This window comes from Pristiophorus japonicus, chromosome 4 (assembly GCF_044704955.1).
Source record: "Pristiophorus japonicus isolate sPriJap1 chromosome 4, sPriJap1.hap1, whole genome shotgun sequence".
In the NCBI taxonomy this organism is placed as follows: Eukaryota; Metazoa; Chordata; class Chondrichthyes; family Pristiophoridae; genus Pristiophorus; species Pristiophorus japonicus.
In genome coordinates, this window is record NC_091980.1 from 300,125,760 (window position 1) to 300,149,265 (window position 23,506).

General features: G+C 44.9%; 1 protein-coding gene and 1 pseudogene across 1 annotated transcript in view; both read left to right on the plus strand.

Moving 5' to 3' along the window:
- LOC139261937 (small ribosomal subunit protein uS8-like) overlaps positions 1 to 4,572 on the plus strand; it is a 107,113-nt pseudogene extending 102,541 nt beyond the window's left edge.
- nrxn3a (neurexin 3a) overlaps positions 1 to 23,506 on the plus strand; it is a 2,272,338-nt gene that overhangs the window by 415,621 nt on the left and 1,833,211 nt on the right. The gene's annotated exons all lie outside the window — the stretch shown is intronic.

The following is a 23,506-nucleotide window of genomic DNA, read 5'->3' on the forward strand; positions in this document are numbered from 1 at the left end:
TTCGACCCATCGTGTCTGTGCCGACCAAAAAAGAGCTGCCCAGCCTAATCCCACTTTCCAGCTCTTGGTCCGTAATCATGTAGGTCACGGCATTTCAAGTGCACATCCCAGTACTTTTTAAATGTGGTGAGGGTTTCTCCCTCTACCACCCTTTCAGGCAGTGAGTTCCAGACCCCCACCACCCTCTCGGTGAAAAAAGTCCCCTCTAATCCTTCTACCAAATACTTTAAATCTATGCCCCCTAGTTATTGACTTCTCTGCCAAGAGAAATAAGTCCTTCCTATCCACTCTATCCAGGCCCCTCATAAGTTTATACACCTCAATTAGGTCTCCCCTCAGCCTCCTCTGTTCCAAAGAAAACAACCTCTGCCTATGCAATCTGTCCTCATAGCTAAAATTCTCCACTCCCGGCAACATCCTCGTAAATCTCCTCTGTACCTTCTCTCGTGCAATCACCGTCCTTCCTGTAATGTGGTGACCAGAGCTACACGCAGTACTCTAGCTGTGGCCTAACTAGTGTTTTATACAGTTCTAGCATAACTGCACTTATATTCTGTGCCTCGGCCAATAAAGAAAAGCATCCCGTACGCCTTTTTAACTACCTTATCTACCTGTCCTGCTGCCTTCAGGGATCTGGACTAAAAAGTTAGTATCAGTGATGGTGACCATGAAACCACTGGATTGTGGTAAAACCCCATCTGGTTCACTAATGCCCTTTAGGGAAGGAAACCTACCGTCCTTACCCGGTTTGATCTATATGTGACTCCAGACCCACAGCAATGTGGTTGACTCTTAACTGCCCTCTGAGAGGAACCATGTGGACTGCAATGGTTCAGGAAGGCTGCTCGCCTCCACCTTCTCAAGGGTAATTAGGAATGGGCAATAAATGCCAGCCTCGTTATAACCGAATAAAAAATAAATTGCCCAATGGATCAGATGGTTGTGGGTTGAAATCCCACATGCACAAATTTAAGCTCAAACTCCTTACGGACCCTTTCTTACAGTGTTGTGGATGCCGCGTACTGGTTTGTTAGAGGGAATTAAACCGATGAGAAAGAGTATTTTGTGATTCCAGTGCCTCAACCAGTAACTTTTCCCCTTTTCCCTGAACCTAAGTAAACTCCCCAGTGTTTAATTTTCCTCCAGGGCCTAAAAATTAATCTGCTTTGCAAGTCTCTTGGGGCTACAGCACTACAACAACAACTTATATTTTTATCGTGCCTTTAACATAGTGAAAAGTCCTAAGGCGCTTCACAGGAGTATTATGAGATTTTTAAAAATTGACATTGAGCCGCAGAAGTAGAAATTAGTGCAGGTGACCAAAAGCTTGGTCAAAGAGCTATGTTTTAAGGAGGAAAGAGAGGCGGACAGGTATAAGCAGGGATTTCCAGAGTTTGGGACCTAGGCAACAGAAGGCACGGCCACCAATGGTTGAGCGATTATAATCAGGGATGCTCAAGAGGACAGAATTAGAGGAGTGCAGACATCTCGGGGGACGGGGGCGGGGAGGGAGGGGTGGGGGGGCTTGTGGGGCTGAAGGAGATTACAGAGATAGGGAGGGGGCGAGACCATGGAGGGATTTGAAAACAAGGATGAGAATTTTGAAATGATAAGTGAAATAATGAAGAAATGAATGATGCCTTTCAGCCATCTGAACTCAGCTTCTGCAACCCAGTTCTGACTACTGTTCATTATAGTTACTTGACTACATTGTTAAGAGTCGGGATAGCCATGACTTTTTTGTTCTGTAAACTATTCTGAAAATATTTGCTGTTTTCTAAATGTTTTGTAGTTTAAGTATTGGCAATATAAAAAGTAATATTGTTTAATCATTCCGGCATATTTCAGTGCCTATTGGCACTAGAAGAAAAGCAATCATCAACTTGGCCGAAATAAAAACAGAAAATACCGGGAATACTCGCCAGGTCAGGCAGCATCTGTGGAGCGAGAAACCGAGTTAACGTTTCAGGTCGATGACCTTTCGTCAGAACTGGAACAGGTTGGAGCGATGTAACAGGTTTGAAGCCGGTGCAGAGACGGGGAAAGTACAGAGGGGAGGAAAGAACAAAGGGGAAGGTCTGCGATAGGATAGAAGGCTGGAAAGATTAAATGATAAAAGGGATGATGGTGCAGGGTGAAAGGAGATGGGAATGGGACAAGTTAAGAAACAAAAGATGGGTCCAGAAGAGATGTAAATCAACTTGGCTAATGCCACTTGGGCAAGAATGGAGAACACCATGTCCTGTATTTTTAAAAATAGTTTTCAAATATAATTTCCTTGCTCACTAGATTTCTTTATTTTGCATTATAAAACTGCCTTAGGATTTTACGATGTTCGAAGAAAGCTAAGCTACCAATATTAGGCTACATGTGTAAATTATTCAAAAATACACGTTTTACTGCTCCTGGTAAAATTACGATTGAAGGTAAAATATTTAAAAATTAATATTTTAGCGATTCCAATGTCGCGGCTGATTACATTTGACCCAAAAACTATCCACAGTGCAATTGTTTTGTTTGCCGTATATATTAATGCTTACTTTGGTTATATTTTATTTATTTGTTCCTGGGATGTGTGCCTCACTGGCAAGGCCGGCATTTATTGCCCATCCCTAATTGCCCTCGAGAAAGTGGTGGTGAGCCGCCGCCTTGAACCGCTGGTGAAGATGCTCCCACAGTGCTGTTAGCGAGGGCGTTCTAGGGTTTTGACCCAGCGATGATGAAGGAACGGTGATGTATTTCCAAGTCAGGATAGTGTGTAACTTGGAGGTGCTCCCATGCGCCTGCTGCCCTCGTCCTTCCAGGTGGTAGAGGTCGAGGGTTTAGGAGATACTGTCAAAGAAGCCTTGGCGAGTTTCTGCAGTGCATCTTGTAGATGGTACATACTGCAGCCATGAAAAAGAATATGCTACCTACTTTTGTTATATGATTAAAATGCAATTGTTTTCTCATTGTATCTATTATTCAATAAGTGTTCATCTTCACCTCGTGACCAAAGTGTCCACGTTTTGACGGAGTCATTTGATGCTCTAAACCTTCTTACTGGTACCCATCCTTTGAGATATAGAGGCAGCTTTACCACTGAATTGTTGGCACCCACCATTAGACCCGTGCTTTTCTGTGCTCCTTATTCAGGCATTGTTGTTTCTGCCAAAAATTCAATAGTACGTGGGAGAGAGTGTTGCGAGATTATTCTGTCAATGAGGAGTTATGAAGCTTAACTTTGTTATTCCTTTTGTTGTGGCAGAACTAACATATAGGCACACAATAGATGGAAAGTAATGTTGGTGATTTCAGCAGATGGATACTAAAAGCATTTTTGAAATATCGATCGAAGTGTTGACCTATTTATTTCTAAATCGGCTAGTGTAAAATAGTGAACAGTGGCGTGTTGTATGGATGTGTTCAGACTTTCATGCTAATTTTGCCAATAATAAATTCTGGACTCGTGTTCATGTCCGAACACAACTGAACTTTAATGTGCACAATCACTGCTGTGATCCTACTCATCTTTGAAGAGAGAAACAGTTTTAATGTTTCAGGTCGATGACTTTTTGTCAGAACTGGAAAAAGTTAGAGATGAAACAGATTTTAAGCAAGTGCAGGGGAAAGGGGGAATGGAAGGAAAGAACAAAAGGGAAGGTCTGTGATAGGGCAGAAGGCAGGAGAGATTAAATTAAACTGTCCCTACAAGGCTCAACATAAGCTCGAGGAACAGCACTTTACAGCTTTCTGGACTCAACATCGAGTTCAGCAATTTCAGACCATAACCAGAGGGCAGCTGTTGACTCTGCCATTCCTATTTACACCTCTTCTCGACTCACCTTTTGTTTCTTTACTTGTCCCATTGGCATCTCCTTTTGCTTTGTACATTCCCTCCCCTCAGACGATGCTACCTGACCTGCTGAGTATTTCCAGCATATCTTCTGTTTTTACTGTCAGATTTCCAGGAGCCGCAGTACTTTGCTTTTGAACGATTAGCATTCAGGAGGAATGCGTGCATGTTAATTCAGCAACATCGAATTATATAGAGACTGCAGCGTAGAAACAGGCCATTCAGCCCAACGGGTCTCTTTCCTCCATATTGACGGACTGGCATTACGGAGCGCACAACCGTTCTTGCCGATGCCCTTACAAGCATCAACAATGCCGAGAAACGCGGAAAACGGCAAGTTCTCATCTGGCCATGCTACGAAGTGATTGTGAGATTCCTGACTGTGACGATGATGCACGGCTACATTGGAGAGTTTGAGATTATCGATGACCACAGGGGGCGGGAAAATTGTTGTTAATCTCACAGGCAGACTGAACAAGTGCGGTGTCATTAGCCCCAGATTTGATGTTCAAGTAAAGGAACTCGAAAGGTGGCAAGGATCATCCATGATCGTATTGAATGGTGGTCCAGGCTCGAATGGCCTACTACTGCTCCTATTTTTTTATGTTTCTATGTAAAATGGTCTCCCGCCTTCCCGTCAGTTTGGGGACCCTGTTCTAACGACCTCCGCTGGCATCATGGACCATGAAGAGGCCGAGTGAAAACATACAGGATGAAAGATCCGAGGGTTTTTCTAAAATGTGAAACCAGCCGATAATAAAACATTGAAACTAAACAAAAAACAGGTCGATGCCGCCATTTGTGCTCCAGACAAGCTTCTCCCTACCCCTCTTCGTAGTATCCTAGAATACACAGCACAGAAGGAGGCCATTCAGCCCATCATGCCTGTGCCAGCTCTTTGAAAGAGCAGTTCGACCCACTCCCCCTGCTCTTTCCCCATAGCCCTGTCAATATTTTCCATTTACCCTTTTGAACGTTACTATTGAATCTGCTTCCACCACAATTTCAGGCAGTACATTCCAGATCACACCAACTCACTGCGTACATTTTTTTTGCTCTCATGCCACCTCTGGTTCTTCAACCAGTCACTTTAACTCTGTGACCTCTGGTTAATGAATCTGACCCTATCAGCTTAACCTTCTGTTCCTTTTTCCTCCCTCGTGTGCTTATCTACCTTGCCGAACAGTGTTTACTTCAGTGACAAAAGCACCTACATATTAATATTAAAAATTCAACTAAATTGTACACGAGCAGAAAGGAGCAGCAATGTCAGTCATGATTCTTTTGTAATTTTTTTTAAAACAGTAATTGCCGTATTCCAAAACAAATAAATAAAGCACCAGTTATGATTAATGGGCGCACCAAAAGGCATTTAAAAAATGTCAACAGATAGCAAACGGCTGCTCCACAGAAATAAAATGACCTGCCTTCAGTGAGGAAGAAAACATTATTTTTGCGGTTCATCTGAGCTTGAATTGAAATATTCTTTCAATTTTCCTCCTTTTGAAAGTAGAACAAAAGAGCAGTTGCTTGAAGAGAGGCTGTCCAGAGCTGATAAGGCACCCGGGGAGATTGGACTTTGAATCATTAACTGTGCCATCACTCAGGATGCAGGCATCTGCAGCACTGTCGGAACATACTCACAGATGTTTTATTTATTTAGTTATTGCTTGTTTGTTTATGAACATCACTCTGCTCATCTCCAGTGTGTCATTTGGTCTAGATGCCTGCGAGCCGTTCTCATTAAGGCTGTCGCTTTTTAAAAATGTCGTTTTAAAAAATGTGTAGGGCAGAACCATTTTGCACACCGTGGCCTTTTTTGGGGGGGTGCTGCATGCAGAGTTGTATCATCCTCAGCTATTTCTGATCTTTTTTCTCTGGGATCCCAGCTATTTCGAATGTACATTAATGATTTAGATGAAGGAATTGAGTGTAATATCTCCCAAGTTTGCAAATGACACTAAGCTGGATGGCGGTGCGAGCTGCGAGGAGGACGCTAAGAGGCTGCAGGGTAACTTGGACAGGTTAGGTGAGTGGGCAAATGCATGGCAGATGCAGTATAATGTGGGTAAATGTGAGGTTATCCATTTTGGGGGCAAAAACAGGAAGGCAGATTATTATCTGAATGGTGACAGATTAGTAAAAAGGGAGGTGGAAGGAGACCTGGGTGTCATGGTACATCAGTCATTGAAGGTAGGCATGCAGGTACAGCAGGCAGTAAAGAAAGCAAATGGCATGCTGGCCTTCATAGCGAGGGGATTTGAGTATAGGAGCAGGGAGGTCTTACTGCAGTTGTACAGGGCCTTGGTGAGACCACACCTTGAGTACTGTGTGCAGTTTTGGTTTCCTAATCTGAAGAAGGACATGCTTACTATTGAGGGAGTGCAGCGAAGGTTCACCAGACTGATTCCCGGGATGGCAGGACTGACATATGAAGAAAGACTGGATCGTCTAGGCTTATACTGGAATTTAGAAGAATGAGACGGGATCTCATAGAAACTTATAACATTTCTGACGGGATTGGTCAGGTTAGATGCAGCAAGAATGTTCCCAATGTTGTGGATGTCCAGAACCAGGGGTCACAGTCTAAAGATACGGGGTGAGCCATACAGGACCGAGATCAGGAGAAACTGTTTCACCCAGAGAGTTATGAACCTGTGGAATTCTCTGCCACAGAAAGTTGTTGAGTCCAGTTTGTTGGACATATTGAAAAGGAAGTTAGATGTGGCCCTTACGGCTAAAGGGATCAGGGGTTTGGAGAGAAGGCAGGGGTGGGGTACTGCAGGATCAGCCATAATCATATTGAATTACGGTGCAGGCTCGAAGGGCCGAATGGCCTGCTCCTGCACCTATTTTCTATGTTTCTGTGTTTCTATGTTTCTCCCGTTCTCGGGGCAAGGCCAGCGCTTATTGTCCATCCTTAGTCACTCTTGAGAAGGTGTTGGTGAGCCGTCACTCCGTGTCATAAAGCTGCTCCCATCGAGCCGTTAGATAGGGAGTTCCAGGATTTCGGCCCAACGACAATGAAGGATGGTAACCCAGCGGAGGTGCCATTTCTTGTGCGCTGTGCTCTTGATGTTTGTAGGTTTGTGCACATCGTGTTCTTTCAGGATTGTCAAGTCAAACTATGCAGTTATTTTCCAAATAATTCTTAAAGGTAGGCGAGGATGTGCGAGTCAAAATGGGTGAAGCTACTGTTTAAAAAAAAAACATAAAGGTTTAAATTAACACAGTGTCAGCTGCCACTCAGTGGGTAGCACACTCGATATGCGATATGTGTGCGCACTAGGTCCGTGCAGCAAAGCAGGTCTCCAGTCGTCTTGGTTAATTCTTGCCACTGGACCAAGGCCTAGCTCTGTCAAGCCCGTGTGGTGGCTGGTGTGCAACGGCCACCGCACGTTAAAAAATTCCACGCACAGGTATCTTCCACCCTTCAAGATGTAGTTCTGGATCCGGAATATTAGGTCCTTCATTGAAACACCTGTGAACTCATCCTTTTTTGGCGTGGAAGCAAGTCATCCTCGATACAAGGGACTGCCTATGATGAGCACATTCGCCTCTGAATCAGAAGGTAGTGGGTTCAAGTCTCACTCCAGGGACTTGAGCATATAAATCTAGCCTGACACTTCCAGTGCAGTGCTGAGGGAGTGCTGCACTGTCGGAGGTGCCGTCCTTCGGATGAGAAGTTAAACCGAGGCCCCATCTGCTCTCTCAGGTGGACATAAAAGATCCCACGGCACTATTTCGAAGAAGAATCCCCGGTGTCCTGGCCAATACTTAGCCCTCATTCAACATAACAAAGACAGATTATCTGGTCATTATCACATTGCTGTTTGTGGGAGCTTGCTGTGTGCAAATTGGCTGCTGTGTTTCCCACATTACAACAGTGACCACACTCCAAAAGTGCTTCATTGGCTTTGTGAAAGGCGCTTACATCAGTGCACATCTTTCTTTTTTTAAACATAAATAGAACATTAATGGTGCCACGTTGATGGCTTTGGTTTTTCTTGAATGAATGAGTACCAGTTAGTTTCTGCATCAGTGTTACCCAGCACTGCAGTTCATTACAGCACTGACACACATTGGGACACAGTGATGGAGGGCAGGTTCAATCCTTTCACCCAATCACAACCTCCTCGACCATGAAAGCTTGTCTTCTCCCGTTAGGCAGAGAGAATCGGAGAGGAAGCATGTCACCATGCCACTCTTGGACCAATAGGCCCAGAAAGAGCGAAAGAAAGACTTGCATTTATATGGTGCCTTTCACGACCAATGGATGTCCCAAAGCTCTTTACAGCCAATGAAGTACTTTTGGAGTGTAGTCACTGTTGTAATGCAGGCAACAGAAGCAGATTACACCCCCTGTCCCACCAAACCTCACTCCCTCGGTGAAGGAGGTACAAACATAAGAACATAAGAAATAGGAACAGGAGTAGGCCATGCGGCCCCTTGAGCCTGCTCTGCCATTCAATAAGATCATGGCTGATCTGATCATGGACTCAGCTCCACTTCCCCGCCCGCTCCCCGTAACCCCTTATAGTTTAAGAAACTGTCTATTTCTGACTTAAATTTATTCAGTATCCCAGCTTCCTCAGCTCTCTGAGGCAGCGAATTCCACAGATTTACAACCCTCAGAGAGAAGAAATTTCTCCTCATCTCTGTATTAAATGGGCGGCCCCTTATTCTAAGAACATGTCCTCTAGTTCTAGTCTCCCCCATCAGTGGAAACAACCTCTCTGCATCCAACTTGTCAAGCCCCATCATAATCTTACACGTTTCGATAAGATCACCTCTCATTCTTCTGAGTTCCAATGAATAGAGGCCCAACCTACTCAACCTTTCCTCATAAGTCAACCCCCTCATCCCTGGAATCAACCTAGTGAACCTTCTCTGCCTCCAAATCAAGTGTATCCTTTTGTAAATATGGAAACCAAAACTGCACGCAGTATTCCAGGTGTGGCCTCACCAATATCTTATATAGTTGTAGTAAGACTTCCCTGCTTTTATACTCCATCCCCTTTGCAATAAAGGCCAAGATTCCATTGGCCTTCCTGATCACTTGCTGTACCTACATACTAACCTTTTGTGTTTCATGCACAAGTACCCCCAGGTCCCGCTGTACTGTGGCACTTTGCAATCTTTCTCCAACGAGGTGCAAGAGCGATAGAAACAAGGTAAACTAGAAAGTAACAAAAAGAGAATTTAATTTTTAAACAGAATAACTCATTTCAAAAATTGCTCCAAGTCCTAGCTACATTGAAGAAAACAATGTTTGCCCACTTTTGATGTGTTGTCAAAAATCATGCAGTCAAATTAAAGAAAACAGTAAAAAAGAATGGGCCTAAAATTCCGGCCATACCGGGTCTGTACGGAGTGCGTATGGACCCAGTGAGGCCTTGCAAAAGCCGGTTTCTTCAATGTAGCTAGGACTTGGAGCAATTTTTAAAATTAGTTATTCTGTTTAAAAATTAAATTCCCTTTTCGTTACTTTCTAGTTTACCTTGTTTCTATCGCTCTTCCACCTTGTTGGAGAAAGATTGCAAATGTGCCGCAGTACAGCGGGACCTGGGGGTATGCGCTGAAAACCGGCTTTTCCGATTTGTCAAGATTTCTCTGTACACATCCTCCGCATCCCCGGGAGAAGGACATCCGCGCGGGAGAGATTGGGCTATTTGCCCAACTCATGCCCTGCAAATGTCCTTCAAACTCTCACGCCTGGTAAAAGCAGGCGCATAGCTTACTTTTACCAGCATAAGAGTTTTAAAACATATAAAAATTAAATTTAAAAACACATTTTTACATTAAAAACCCTATCCATTAAGGTAAGTTTATTTTAAACCGTATTAATACAAATTTTTTAAAAAAATTCTAAAAATATTTTTTTTTCTCTAAAACATTTAATTAACTTTAATTTCAATTCATTTTAAATATGTGAGGTGTTTTCTTTATTTATTTTGATGCGTTTCTTGTTTTAGGGGTTTTCCTCATTGATAGAAATGGGAACTCGTAAAAGCGGAGTTCCCGTTATTATCAGTGGTCCAGGCCCACGTGACTCCAGCTCTTTCGCACGTATGGGGAAGTCCTCTACCCGTATGCTGCACATCGAAAGAAGGCCTCGGACTGGAATCGAAGGCGCCTCCGGGACCGCAAAAAAATGTAGGGTCGGAGGCATTTGTCCGAAGGAAGCCTCCGACTGGAATTTTAGCCCCAATAATCCTTCCTCCCAAAATAAAAATCATGAAGTAATTACCAATGAGAAAGGCCATTTGGCCCACTTCGCTTGTCGATCTAGGAAATACCTGTGGCTCCTGTCTCCCCATCACAACAACATCCATTGATCTCATTAACGACTTCTCTCATGCCGCCATCGTGTGTTGATCACTCTTCATGCAACTCTTTTCTGAGGCAGTCCCTCGGAGTCGAGGATGACTTGCTTCCACACTAGTATGAGTTTTCAGGTGACTGATGAGTCGAATGTGGGACCTACAGTCTCTTGTCACAGGTGGTTGGAGGGACGGGTGGGTGGGGTGCTTGGGTTGTCATGCGCTCCTTCCGCTGTTTGCTCTTGACTTCTGCGTGCTCCCAGCAACGAGACTCGAGGTGTTCGGCACCTCCCACTTTGGGCGGTCTTTGGGCCAGGGATTCCCAGGTGTCGGTGGGGATGTTGCACTTTTTCAAGGAGCCTTTGGGGGTGTCCTTGAAGCGTTTCTTTTGCCCACCTGGGGCTCCGCTTGCTGTGTCAGAGCTCTGAGTAGAGCGCTTGCTTTGGGAGTTTAGTATCAGGCATACGGACGATGTGACCCGTCCATCGGAGCTAATCGACGTGATCAATGCTTCGCTGCTGGGGATATTGACCTGAGCGAGAACACTGACTACATGAACCAGTCCTAAATTTGCCTTTTTCCCAGTTCCCCCTCATCCTCCTTTTATGGCTTACTGAGATCAGAAAGCCCCATGTCAAATCTCATCCATAAAGGTGATGAGTAAATTTTTTTATTAAATTGCAGGAAGTTGTATCAATTAATGCTCTCTCCAGCAGCAGGTGTGGGACCAATGACCTCATTTACAGTGGAATTCCTAAGGAACAGTAATCGTTTAATAGAGCAGTTCCAAACAGTACAGTTACACATACACACACTGCTATCAAATGTCACAGTACATTTCAGAGGCAACCCATGGATTTTTTTTAAAGAGTGCTTAACCCGTACTTTCCTGAAGTCCTCCAGTGCTATACATCTTTTCAGAATGAATAGGCTGTTGTTGACTCGCTGTTGGGACTCCACCAACTCCCCAGCACAAGCAGCCATTGCGTGACAAGGCCTTCAAGCGATATGGTGATCGGGCGGGAAAGTGGAGTTGAGGTCAAAGATCAGCCATGATCTTATTGTTTGGCGGAGCAGGCTCGAAGGGAGCGTATGGCCTACTCCCGTTCCTAATTCTTACGTTCTTATGTTCTTCAATGACCCATCTCTCTAATATTCTCCCCTTCCTTGTGGGGAGATGTCTGGCCTTTGTTCTAGGCCTGCTTATGATCACCTGGGATTCATTAGCAACTTGCATTTGTAGAGGTTTGGGCAGTCAACACCTATGGAACCATAATTCAACGCCTTCTAGAGAGGAGGGAGGAAATATTAGACAAAGAAAATGTTGTATTAACCGAGGTAATCTGCCGGCTGTGTTTCCTGCAGAATTATGCATGCTCGCTGACCTACATTGGCTCTCGGGCTGGCAAAACCACGATTTAAGAATTCTCATCCTTGATTTCAAATCCCTCTATGGCCTCGCCCATGCCTATCTCTGTCACCTCCTCCAGCCCTACAGCCCTCCGAGATCTCTGCGCTCCTCCAATTCTGGTCTCTTGCGAATCGCCAATCAGAACAGGAGTACGCCATTTAGCCCCTCGCGCCTGTTCCGTGAATTTTACTTGCTCCACCCTTGGCGGCCTGGGCCCTCAGCCCTGAAACTCCCTCCCTAAACCTCTCTACCTCTCTCTCCTCCTTTTAAGATGTTCTTTCGAACCTACCCACCTGTCCCAATATCTCCTGGTGTGGCACGGTGTTGGATTTTGTCTGATTACGTTCCTGTGAAGTGCGTTGGGACACTTTACTAGGTTGAAGGCACTATATAAATGCACATTGTTGGAGAAGTCAAAGATACAATGGAGAGGGGAAAAGAAGCAGCTGAAATGGGGTGTAGACAACTTACAAAAAAAAATGCTTCTTCATTTCTGGATATGATTTTAGAATGCTAAGAATTGAACCGAAAGGCCGAGAGGACAGTGCGCCAATTTGCGACTTCTAGAAGAATGTCCGCTCTCATTACTCCGCAGATCCCAGAAGGCGACGCAGGGCCAGTTTTCGTTTGAAATGTCCAGGCGTGTGGCGCAGACAGGCTGGAAGGGAATAGCTGTTGAAAGCTGCAAAAGGGAGGAGCGAGTTAGCCGAGCATAACCTGAAATGCTGCAGCTGCTTCAGTAAAGGACGTGCCGAGAGTGTCTCCTCACCGGCCTGACACGAGCATGTGCTCTGCATGGATATGTCCCATCTGCACTTTGCAGCTCGTTCCTGTTATCAAAAAAACGTATGCGACAAAAATGGACCGTGTTTCAACACCATTCTGTGTTGACTTCTGACTATTTTTCATTTAGCAAGACTTTCAAAGAGATTTGTTTTGGCTTTTTCGTGCGGTTCAAAGGGTGAGGGAGAGGTCACACCTTTTGGATTTTTTAACATAATAAAGATAAATGAATTGTTACTGTATTTCAGTCAGGGCGCACTTGGCTTCTTTGTGCGCAGTGCATGTCGATCTCTGGGGAAAGTATACAAAATAGACCCATTCTGTGCGATGAGAGAAGATTAATCGTGCTGTTTATGTACAAAGAGCGAGAATACAGGAGGTGCAGCTCAACCATTCAGACATTAAGGACTTTTAATAGTGTTACATGTTGAGCACAACAACATCAACAACAACTTACAATTATATAGCACCTTTAAGGTAGTAAAATGTCCCCAAACGCTTTGTAGGAACGTCATCAAAAAGAATTTGACACCAAGCCACATAAGGAGATAGTAGGGCAGGTGACCAAAAGCTTGGTCAAAGAGGTAGGCTTTAAGGAGCATCTTAAAGGAGGAGGCGAGAAAGGTAGACATGCAGGGAGGTTTAGGGAGGGCATTCCGGAGCTTAGGGCCCAGGCAGTGGAAGGCACGGCTGCCAGTGGTGGTGCAATGGAAATCGGGGACGCTCAAGAGACTAGAATTGGAGGAGCGCAGAGATCTCAGAGGGTTGTGGGGCTGGAGGAGGTTTCAGAAGAAGGATGAGAAAATTCAAGGTGTTGCTGGGCCCGGGAGCCAATGTAGGTCAGTGAGCATGGGGTGATAAGTGAAAAGGACATGGGGTGAGTTAGGATACGGGCAGCAGAGATTTGGATGAGCACTATCTTTGGAGGTTGTAAGGTGGGAGGTCGGCCAGGACTGGTAACAAAGGCATAGTCATCATTGTTGTGTACGAATAAAGAGTCCGACCAGATACTGTGAGCTCAAAGTAAAGTCTGACCTTAGTCTTTTATTACAGGTCTCCAGAGTGCCTCTCCAACATGTGAGGCCTTCTTAAGTACAGGTGCTCCCAAGGGATTGTGGGATCCCTTGGGACTCCAGGGGATGAGCCCTTTGGTGGTTAGACAAGGTATTTACAGGTTTACAAATATAACAACCATCATCATAGGCAGTTCCTCAGAATCGAGGAAGACTTGCTTTCACTCTTAAAATGAGTCCTTAGGTGGTTGAACAGTCCAATATGAGAACCACAATCCTTGTCACAGGTAGGACAGATATTTGTTGAGGGAAAGGGTGGGTGGGACAGGTTTTCCGCACCCTCTTTCCGCTGCCTGCGCTTGATTTCTGCATGCTCTCAGCGATGGATGTAGATTTCGGCAGCAGGTGGGCTGAGCCAGGGGTGAAAATGGCCTGAGTTACAGAAGTAGTACAGAATATGTAGTTTGGGACCAGGAATGTCAGGTCCCTCATTGAAACACCTGTGAACTCATCCTTTTTTGGTGTGGAAGTGGGTCATCCTCATACGAGGGACCGCCTAATACTAATACTGCAGTGATGTTAGACATGATCAGGGATCACAGACCACTGGGAGTACATGCACAATTACATACATCTCCCAATCTCCCCATCGGAAAGTCACACATGGGCTGTCACCCCCTTGCGCTTTGCATTAGTCGATAAGTGGCCATTCGTCACCTGTGAGCCTGGGCAGCGAATACTGACAGGCTATTCGACCTGTGGGGCATCAGAATCATCCTGTCCTCGCCCAAGAGCCAGACAGGGACATTATGCAGCATTGGGTCATGGGGTAGCATCCAGGAATCCGGAGATCTCCTGATAACTCATTTGGTAAAGGATGCATGTAAAGGAGCCACCAGAGTCTTGAAATGCTCCAAGGTTAGTCCCCAGTCTGTGGTCAGTTAGCTGATCTTAACTTGGGTGGTTGTAAGGAGTCTATACCTGGCCTCAGTGCTCATGGGCTCGGGGATTATATTATCGAGGGTAGATAAGATGATGGTAGTGTGATATCTTCTCTCAAGACATCCAAAACACACACTTACAAGATGGCTTCAATGCAGGGACTTGTCAGGTGACCTAGTCACCTGATGCTTTTATTGTACAAACATGAGTGTCTGCATTACCACACTAGTTCACTAGGTGGTGCTCTATATCACAGGTTGCATGGAAAAGATAAACCTGGAACATGACTTCAAATTAAACCATACATGAAGTCCAGGGGTCCAAATGCATAATCGTGAAAGATGAAGTTAGGATCGATATCGGCAAATCTTCCTCACACAAATACTGATCAACACCTGTGTTATATCCTCGGCAATCTGTATCATACCACCACCAGAGGGCCTACCTGTTGGAGTCCCAAGGGATCCCAGCACCACTTGCGAGCACTGTATATAAGCAGGCCCCCCATGCTGTACCAACACTCTGGAGTTTGAATAAAGGAGCGAAGGTCACACTTACTCATTGTCTACAGTGCTCAGTTGCATTACTTTATTCTGAGCTTAACAACCTGGAATGACCTTCTGACCAGGGTAGTGGAGGCAAAAGCCTTGGAATAATTTTTAAAGAACAGTCGGATGCGTTGATGGAGATGGATGGGGCAGGGTGCCAGGGGTATGTGGGGAGGGGGTGGGACTGTACAATCTTTCTGGCTGGTCGGGCTAAGTGAAGAGGCTGAGCACTGAATCTTAGCCAGGTCCTCAATCTCAGTTGGCGGCTGAATGAGATCACCAGAGAATTGAGAACGATTGCAAGGAGGGAAGTGCACAAACATAAATAACAATAACAAGTGGTGCCCTTTGAGCAGGAGCCACTGTTCCTTTACACAGTTTTGTACATACATGGGATACATTGTTTACTATTTCTCCCAAAGTTTTCAAGGTTTATTTCATTTAAGTGAGATCTGACCTCGCGCACGCTTTTAAGGAGCCCTTTTTTTTTCATGTCTTTTTCCCTGTTGAATTTTATATTATTCCTCTCATGAATGGACTGTCGTGCATTTCCATACTTCAGGAACCCCTCCAGTGACTGGGAATCGAACCAGGAATTTCATCTCCCATATGCCGGTTACACATTGGCTTTGTGAACTAAGCTGTCACAGCAACTTTTTAAAGAATTATTCATTCATGGGATGTGGGCATCGCTGGCATGGTCAGCATTTATTGCCCATCCCTAATTGTCCCTTGAGAAGGTGGTGGTGAGCTGCCTTCTTGAACCGCTTCAGTCCGTGTGGTGAAGGTGTTCCCACAGTGCTGTTAGGGAGGGATTTCTGGGATTTTGACCCATGACGATAAAGGAATGGCAATAAGTCACAATGTCAAGTGTAACTTGGAGGGGAATTTGCAGCTGATGGTGTTCCCATGTGCCTGCTGCCCTTGTCCTTCTAGGTGTTAGAAGTTGCGAGTTTGGGAGGTGCAGTCGAAGAAGCCTTGGCGAGTTGCTGCTTGTAGATGGTGCACACTGCAGCTACAGTGCGCCGGTGGTGGAGGGAGTGAATGTTGAAGGTGGTGGATGGGGTGCTGATCAAGCAGGCTGCTTTGTTCTGGATTGTGTCGAGCTTCTTGAGTGTTGTTGGAGCTGCACTCATCCAGGCAAGTGGAGAGTATTCCATCACACTCCTGACTTGTGCCTTGTAGATGGTGGGAAGGCTTTGGGGAGCTAGGAGGTGAGACACTCGCCGCAGAATACCCAGTCTCTGACCCGCTCTTGTAGCCATAGTGTATATGTGGCTGGTCCAGTTAAGTTTCTGGTCAATGATGACCCCCAGGATGTTGATGGTGGGGGATTCGGCCATGGTAATGCCGTTGAATGTCAAGGGGCAGTGGTTAGACTCTCACTTGTTGGAGATGGACATTGCCTGGCACTTGTGTGGCGCGAAGGTTACTTGCCACTTATCAGCCCAAGCTTGAATGTCGGCCTTTGCTGAGGAGGCCTTTATTCAAATGGCAGCTCTTACAAGCTGAACATGATGAATCCACACTGCAGTTTATCACCAAAATTATGTTGTTTCTTGTTTTTTTCATTTTTCCACTGAATGATGTAATGGGTAGAATAGATAAAGCCAGGAGCACAGCTGAGGTTCAACCCACGGGACTCTAAGTGTAAAAGCCTATGGAGGACAGGAGGAGCAACATACAAGGAAATCTGCTTATAATGAACCCCTTTGGGACTGTCTTTGGGTGGTCTTTGTAGATGAGTTGCTTTTAGCACTGAGTCATAGCTGGAGTTTGCTACTGGTGCCATACCATCAATATGTGATGCCATTGTCAGCCAATCCCGAATGGGGATAAGATCATGTGATTGACCTAAAATATGTTAATGCACAGCGTTTTTTTTGCTCAGTGCACCATTATTCAGTCACAAGACATGATCTATGTGACATAACCATGTGACAGCATGAAATAATTACCGCTGGCTGGCTTTAATTTTAACATCTGCAATCTTTCATTCCCATCTTTAACGTCGCTTAATAGCGATAGGTTTTGCTTGTCCGAATTGTCCTTGGAAATAAACAGCTCTACCGTATTGATTAAATGCAGAGGCCGCAGGCTAAAGTTCTTAATCAACTCATTAGCACGTTATTACCTGGAACATTCCTGACAAGTAGTGGTTATTGTTTAATGTGACTAATCTCACTGTCTGTGTATTGTGTGTACCATTGTTATAATTGACTATATATCTTAAATAATAACTGGACCTTGTGAATGTGCCAATTTTCATTTGAATACGAACACGAGCGAGGAGAGGCCAATTAGATTGGTTGGATGTGCTGTTAGATCAAAGGACTCTGTGTCACTTTCAACTATCACCGCTCCCCTGTGTTGGCCTGTACTTGCTAACTCGTTAAATACTCAGCAGGGTAAGAATCCAAAGACCTATGATGGTTCATATTAAAGAAAATGTTGTAGTCGTAAGTCAATCCTTCTTCTTCACAAGGTATCTCTTCATATATTGCCATTGATGAATATTGCAATGATAGATGTGGCGAGAGAAAGAGTAACTGTCTTATTCTGGGCATAATAAGGACATTGGCTCCCATTCCTTTCGACAAATTTGACATTTGCCCCTCGAGCCTGCTCCGCCATTTAATACGATCATGGCTGATCCGATCATGGAGTCAGGTCCACTCCCCATAACCCTTTATTCCTTTATCGGTTAAGAAACTGTCTATCTCTGTCTTAAATTTATTCAATGTCCCAGCTTCCACAGCTCTCTGAGGCAGCGAATTCCACAGATTTACAGCCCTCTGAGAAGAAATTTCTCCTCATCTCAGTTTTAAATGGGTGGCCCCTTATTCATAGAAACATAGAAAATAGGTGCAGGAGTAGGCCATTCGGCCCTTCGAGCCTGCACCACCATTCAACAAGATCATGGCTGATCATTCACCTCAGTACTCCTTTCCTGCTTTCTCTCCATACCCCTTGATCCCTTTAGTCGTAAGGGACATATCTAACTCCATCTTGAATATATCCAATGAACTGGCATCAACAACTCTCTGCGGTAGAGAATTCTACAGGTTAACAACTCTGAGTGAAGAAGTTTCTCCTCATCTCAGTCCTAAATGGCTTACCCCTTATCCTTAGACTGTGACCCCGGTTCTGGACTTCCCCAACATCGGGAACATTCTTCCTGCATCTAACCTGTCCAGTCCCGTCAGAATTTTATATGTTTCTATGAGATCCCCTCTCATCCTTCTAAACTCCAGTGAATACAGGCCCAGTCGATCCAGTCTCTCCTCATATGTCAGTCCTGCTATCCCGGGAATCAGTCTGGTGAACCTTTGCTGCACTCCCTCAATAGCAAGAACGTCCTTCCTCAGATTAGGAGACCAAAACTGAACACAATAGTCCAGGTGAGGCCTCACCAAGGCCCTGTGCACCTACAGTAAGACCTCCCTGCTCCTATACTCAAATCCCCTAGCTATGAAGGCCAACAAGCCATTTACCTTCTTCACCACCTGCTGTACCTGCATGCCAATTTTCAATGGTTGATGTACCATGACACCCAGGTCTCGTTGCACCTCCCCTTTTTTCTAAGATTATGCCCCTAGTCTAGTCTCCCCATCAGTGGAAACATCCTCTCTGCATCCACCTTGTCAAGCCCCCTCATAATCTTATACCTTTCAATACGATCACTTCTCATTCTTCCTGAATTCCTGATCAAATTGCCTTGACCAAATAAAGGCCACTTCCCTGTGTGCCCTCAAACCTCCACCAAACTAAAATGTTTATTGAAAAAGCAACACAGGGGGTGAAAATGTTACACCCGAGTGTAGTTGCTGCAGTATGCTGCTTGGTGATAGGGTGAGATAGGGCAAGATCCCCTCAAGGTGGGTTATAATCTTGGCCAGCTCATCCTACAGAAACATTGAGCAATGATTCCTTCTGTAGAGAAGTGAAGTCAGAGTGACCATTCACTCCACTGCCACTTCTGTGTCCTAGAAGTCAGAGCTCGTTTGCTCCCCACAGGGAGAGAGAGTCGGAGAGGAAGCCTGTCCCCATGCCACTCTTGGAACAATAGGCCCACAATAGACTTGCATTTCTATAGCTCCATTCACTACCTCAGGACATTCCTAAGCACTTTACAGCCATTTAAGAACGTTTGAAGTGTAGTCACTGTTGTAATGGAGGAAACACAACAGCCAATTTGTGCACATTAAGCTCCCATAAGCAGCAATGTGAAAATGACCAGATAATCTGTTTTCAATTTTGGCTGAGGGATGAATATTGGCCAAAACAGCAGGGATAGTTGTACCATTTGAATGTTTACATTCACTTGAGAAGACAGAGGCAGCCTTGGTTTAACATCGGTAGTGGGTAAAATGATGGAATCAATTATTAAGGATGTCATAGCAGTGCATTTGGAAAGAGGTGACATGATAGGTCCAAGTCAGCATGGATTTGTGAAAGGGAAATCATGCTTGACAAATCTTCTGGAATTTTTTGAGGATGTTTCCAGTAGAGTGGATAAGGGAGAACCAGTTGATGTGGTATATTTGGACTTTCAGAAGGCGTTCGACAAGGTCCCACACAAGAGATTGATATGCAAAGTTAGAGCACATGGGATTGGGGGTAGTGTACTGACATGGATTGAGAACTGGTTGTCAGACAGGAAGCAAAGAGTAGGAGTAAATGGGTACTTTTCAGAATGGCAGGCAGTGACTAGTGGGGTACCGCAAGGTTCTGTGCTGGGGTCCCAGCTGTTTACACTGTACATTAATGATTTAGATGAGGGGATTAAATGTAGTATCTCCAAATTTGCGGATGACACTAAGTTGGGTGGCAGTGTGAGCTGCGAGGAGGATGCTGTGAGGCTGCAGAGCGACTTGGATAGGTTAGGTGAGTGGGCAAATGCATGGCAGATGAAGTATAATGTGGATAAATGTGAGGTTATCCACTTTGGTGGTAAAAACAGAGAGACAGACTATTATCTGAATGGTGACAGATTAGGAAAAGGGGAGGTGCAAAGAGACCTGGGTGTCATGGTACATCAGTCATTGAAGGTTGGCATGCAGGTGCAGCAGGCGGTTAAGAAAGCAAATGGCATGTTGGCCTTCATAGCGAGGGGATTTGAGTACAGGGGCAGGGAGGTGTTGCTACAGTTGTACAGGGCATTGGTGAGGCCACACCTGGAGTATTGTGTACAGTTTTGGTCTCCTAACCTGAGGAAGGACATTCTTGCTATTGAGGGAGTGCAGCGAAGGTTCACCAGACTGATTCCCGGGATGGCGGGACTGACCTATCAAGAAAGACTGGATCAACTGGGCTTGTATTCACTGGAGTTCAGAAGAATGAGAGGAGACCTCATAGAAACATTTAAAATTCTGACGGGGTTAGACAGGTTAGATGCTGGAAGAATGTTCCCAATGTTGGGGAAGTCCAGAACCAGAGGTCACAGTCTAAGGATAAGGGGTAAGCCATTTAGGACCGAGATGCGGAGGAACTTCTTCACCCAGAGAGTGGTGAACCTGTGGAATTCTCTACCACAGAAAGTTGTTGAGGCCAATTCACTAAATATATTCAAAAAGGAGTTAGATGAGGTCCTTACTACTAGGGGGATCAAGGGGTATGGCGAGAAAGCAGGAATGGGGTACTGAAGTTGAATGTTCAGCCATGAACTCATTGAATGGCGGTGCAGGCTAGAAGGGCCGAATGGCCCACTCCTGCACCTGTTTTCTATGTTTCTATGTTTCTATGATATCTTGGCCTTTATTGCAAAGGGGATGGAGTATAAAAGCAGGGAAGTCTTGTTACAGCTATATAAGGTATTGGTGAGGCCACACCTGGAATACTGCGTGCAGTTTTGGTTTCCATATTTATGAAAAGATATACTTGCTTTGGAGGCAGTTCAGAGAAGGTTCACTAGGTTGATTCCAGAGATGAGAGGGTTGACTTATGAGGAAAGGTTGAGTAGGTTGGGCCTCTACTCATTACAATTCAGAAGAATGAGAGATGATCTTATCGAAACTTATAAGATTGTGAGGGTGCTTGACAAGGTGGATGCAGAGAGGATGTTTCCACTGATGGGGGAGACTAGAACTAGAGGACATGATCTTAGAATAAGGGGCCGCCCATTTAAAACAGAGATGAGGAGCAATTTATTCTCTCAGAGGGTTGTAAATCTGGAATTTGCTGCCTCAGAGCTGTGGAAGCTGGGACACTGAATACATTTAAGACAGAAATAGACAGTTTCTTAAATGATAAAGGGTTACGGAGAGCGGGCGGGGAAGTGGAGCTGAGTCCATGATCAGATCAGCCATGATCTTATTAAATGGCGGAGCAGGCTCGAGGGGCCATATGGCCTACTCCTGTTCCTATTTCTTATGTTCTAACATCTCATCTGAAAGACGGCACCTCCGACAGTACAGCACTCCCTCAGTACTGCATTGCAGTTCAGCCTAGATTTTTATGCTCAAATCCCTGGAGCGAGACTTGAACCCACAACCTTCTGACTCAGAAGCGAGAGAGCTACCAACTGAGCCATAGCTGACACCATAAAGGGTTGAAAAGTGTATGAAAAAAGATCAAATGAATCATAGAAACATTGAAATTTATATCACAGAAGGAGACTATTCAGTCCATCATGTCTGTGCCGGCCGACAAAGTGCTATCGAGCTAATCCCACTTTACAGCTCTTGGTCCGTAACCTTGTAGGTTATGGCACTTCAAGTGCATATCCAAGTACTTTTTAAATTCTATGAGCATTTCTGCCTCTACCAACCTTTCAGGTAGTGAGTTCCAGACCCCCACCACCCTCTGGGCGAAAAGGTTTCTTCTCAAATCCCCTCTAAACCTTCTACAACTTACTTTAACTCTATGCCCCCTGGTTATTGGCCTCTCTGCTAAGCGAAATTGGTCCTTCCTATCCAATCTATCTAAGCTCTTCATAATTTTATGCACCTCAATTAGGTCTCCCCTCAGCCTCCTCTGTTTCAAAGAAAACAAACCCAGCCTATCCAATCTTTCCTCATAGCTAAAATTCTCCAGCCCAGGCAACATCCTCATCAATCTCCTCTGTACCCCCCTCCAGTGCAATCGCATCTTTCCTGTAATGTAGTGACCAGAACTGCTGCAGTACTCTAGCTGTGGCCTAACTAGTGTTTTATACAGTTCAAGCATAACCTCCCTACTCTTATATTTTATGCCTCGGCTAATAAAGGCAAGTAACCCGTATGCCTTCTTAATCACCTTATCTACCTGTCCTGCTACCTTCAGGGATCTGTGAACATGCACTCCGAGGTCCCTCTGTTCCTTAGTGTCCTACCATTTAATGTGTATTCCCTTTCCTTGTTAGCCCTCCTCAGTGCATTGCCGCTACCTCATACTTCTCCAGATTGAATTCCATTTGCCTCTGTTCTGCCCACCTGACCAATTCATTGATATCTTCCTGTAGTCTACAGCTTTCTTCTTCATTATCAACCACACAGCCAATTTTTGTATCATCTGCAAACTTCTGAATCAATCCCCTACATTCAAGTCCGAATCATTGATATATACCACAAAAAGCAAGGGACCTATTACTGAGCCCTGCGGAACCTCACTGGAAACATGCAAAAACATGCATCAACCATTAATCTTTGCTTCCAGCCTCTGAACCAATTTTGGATCCAACTTGCCACTTTGCCCTGGATCTCATGGGCTTTTGCTTTCATAAGAACATAAGAACATAAGAAATAGGAACAGGAGTAGACCATACAGCCTGCTCCACCATTCAATACAATCATGGCTGATCTGATCATGAACTCAGCTCCACTTCCCCACCCGCTCCCCATAACCCCTTAATCGCCTTATCGTTTAAGAAACTGTCTATTTCTGTCTTAAATTTATTCAATGTCCCAGCTTCCATAGCTCTCTGAGGCAACGAATTCCACAGATTTATAATCCGCTGAGAAAAGAAATTTCTCCTCATCTCAGTTTTAAATGGGCGACCCCTTATTCTAAGATCATGCCCTCTAGTTCTAGTCTCCCCCATCAGTGGAAACATCCTCTCTGCATCCACCTTGTCAAGCCCCCTCATAATCTTATACGTTTCGATAAGATCACCTCTCATTCTTCTGAGTTCCAATGAGTAGAAGCCCAACCTACTCAACCTTTCCTCATAAGTCAACCCCCTCATCTCTGGAATCAACCTAGTGAACCTTCTCTGAACTGCCTCCAAAGCAAGTATATCCTTTCATAAATATGGAAACCAAAACTGCATGCAGTATTCCAGGTGTGGCCTCACCAGTATCTTATATAGCTGTAGCAAGACTTCCCTGCGCTTATACTCCATCCTCTTTGAAATAAAGGCCAAGATACCCTTGGCCTTCCTGATCACTTGCTGTACCTGCATACCATTCTTTTGTGTTTCATGCACAAGTACCCCTTAATACTTCGTGACCAGTCTGCCATGTGGGACCTAATCCAGAGCCTTGCGAAAGTCCATATAGACGACATCAAATGCACTTCCCTCATTGACCCTCCTTATTACTTCTTCGAAAAATTCAATCAAGTTAGTCAGACACGACCTTCCCTTAACAGATCCATGCTGACTGTCCTTGATTAATCCGTGACTTTCCAAATGAAAATTTATCCAGTCCCTCAGGAATTTTGTCAATAATTAT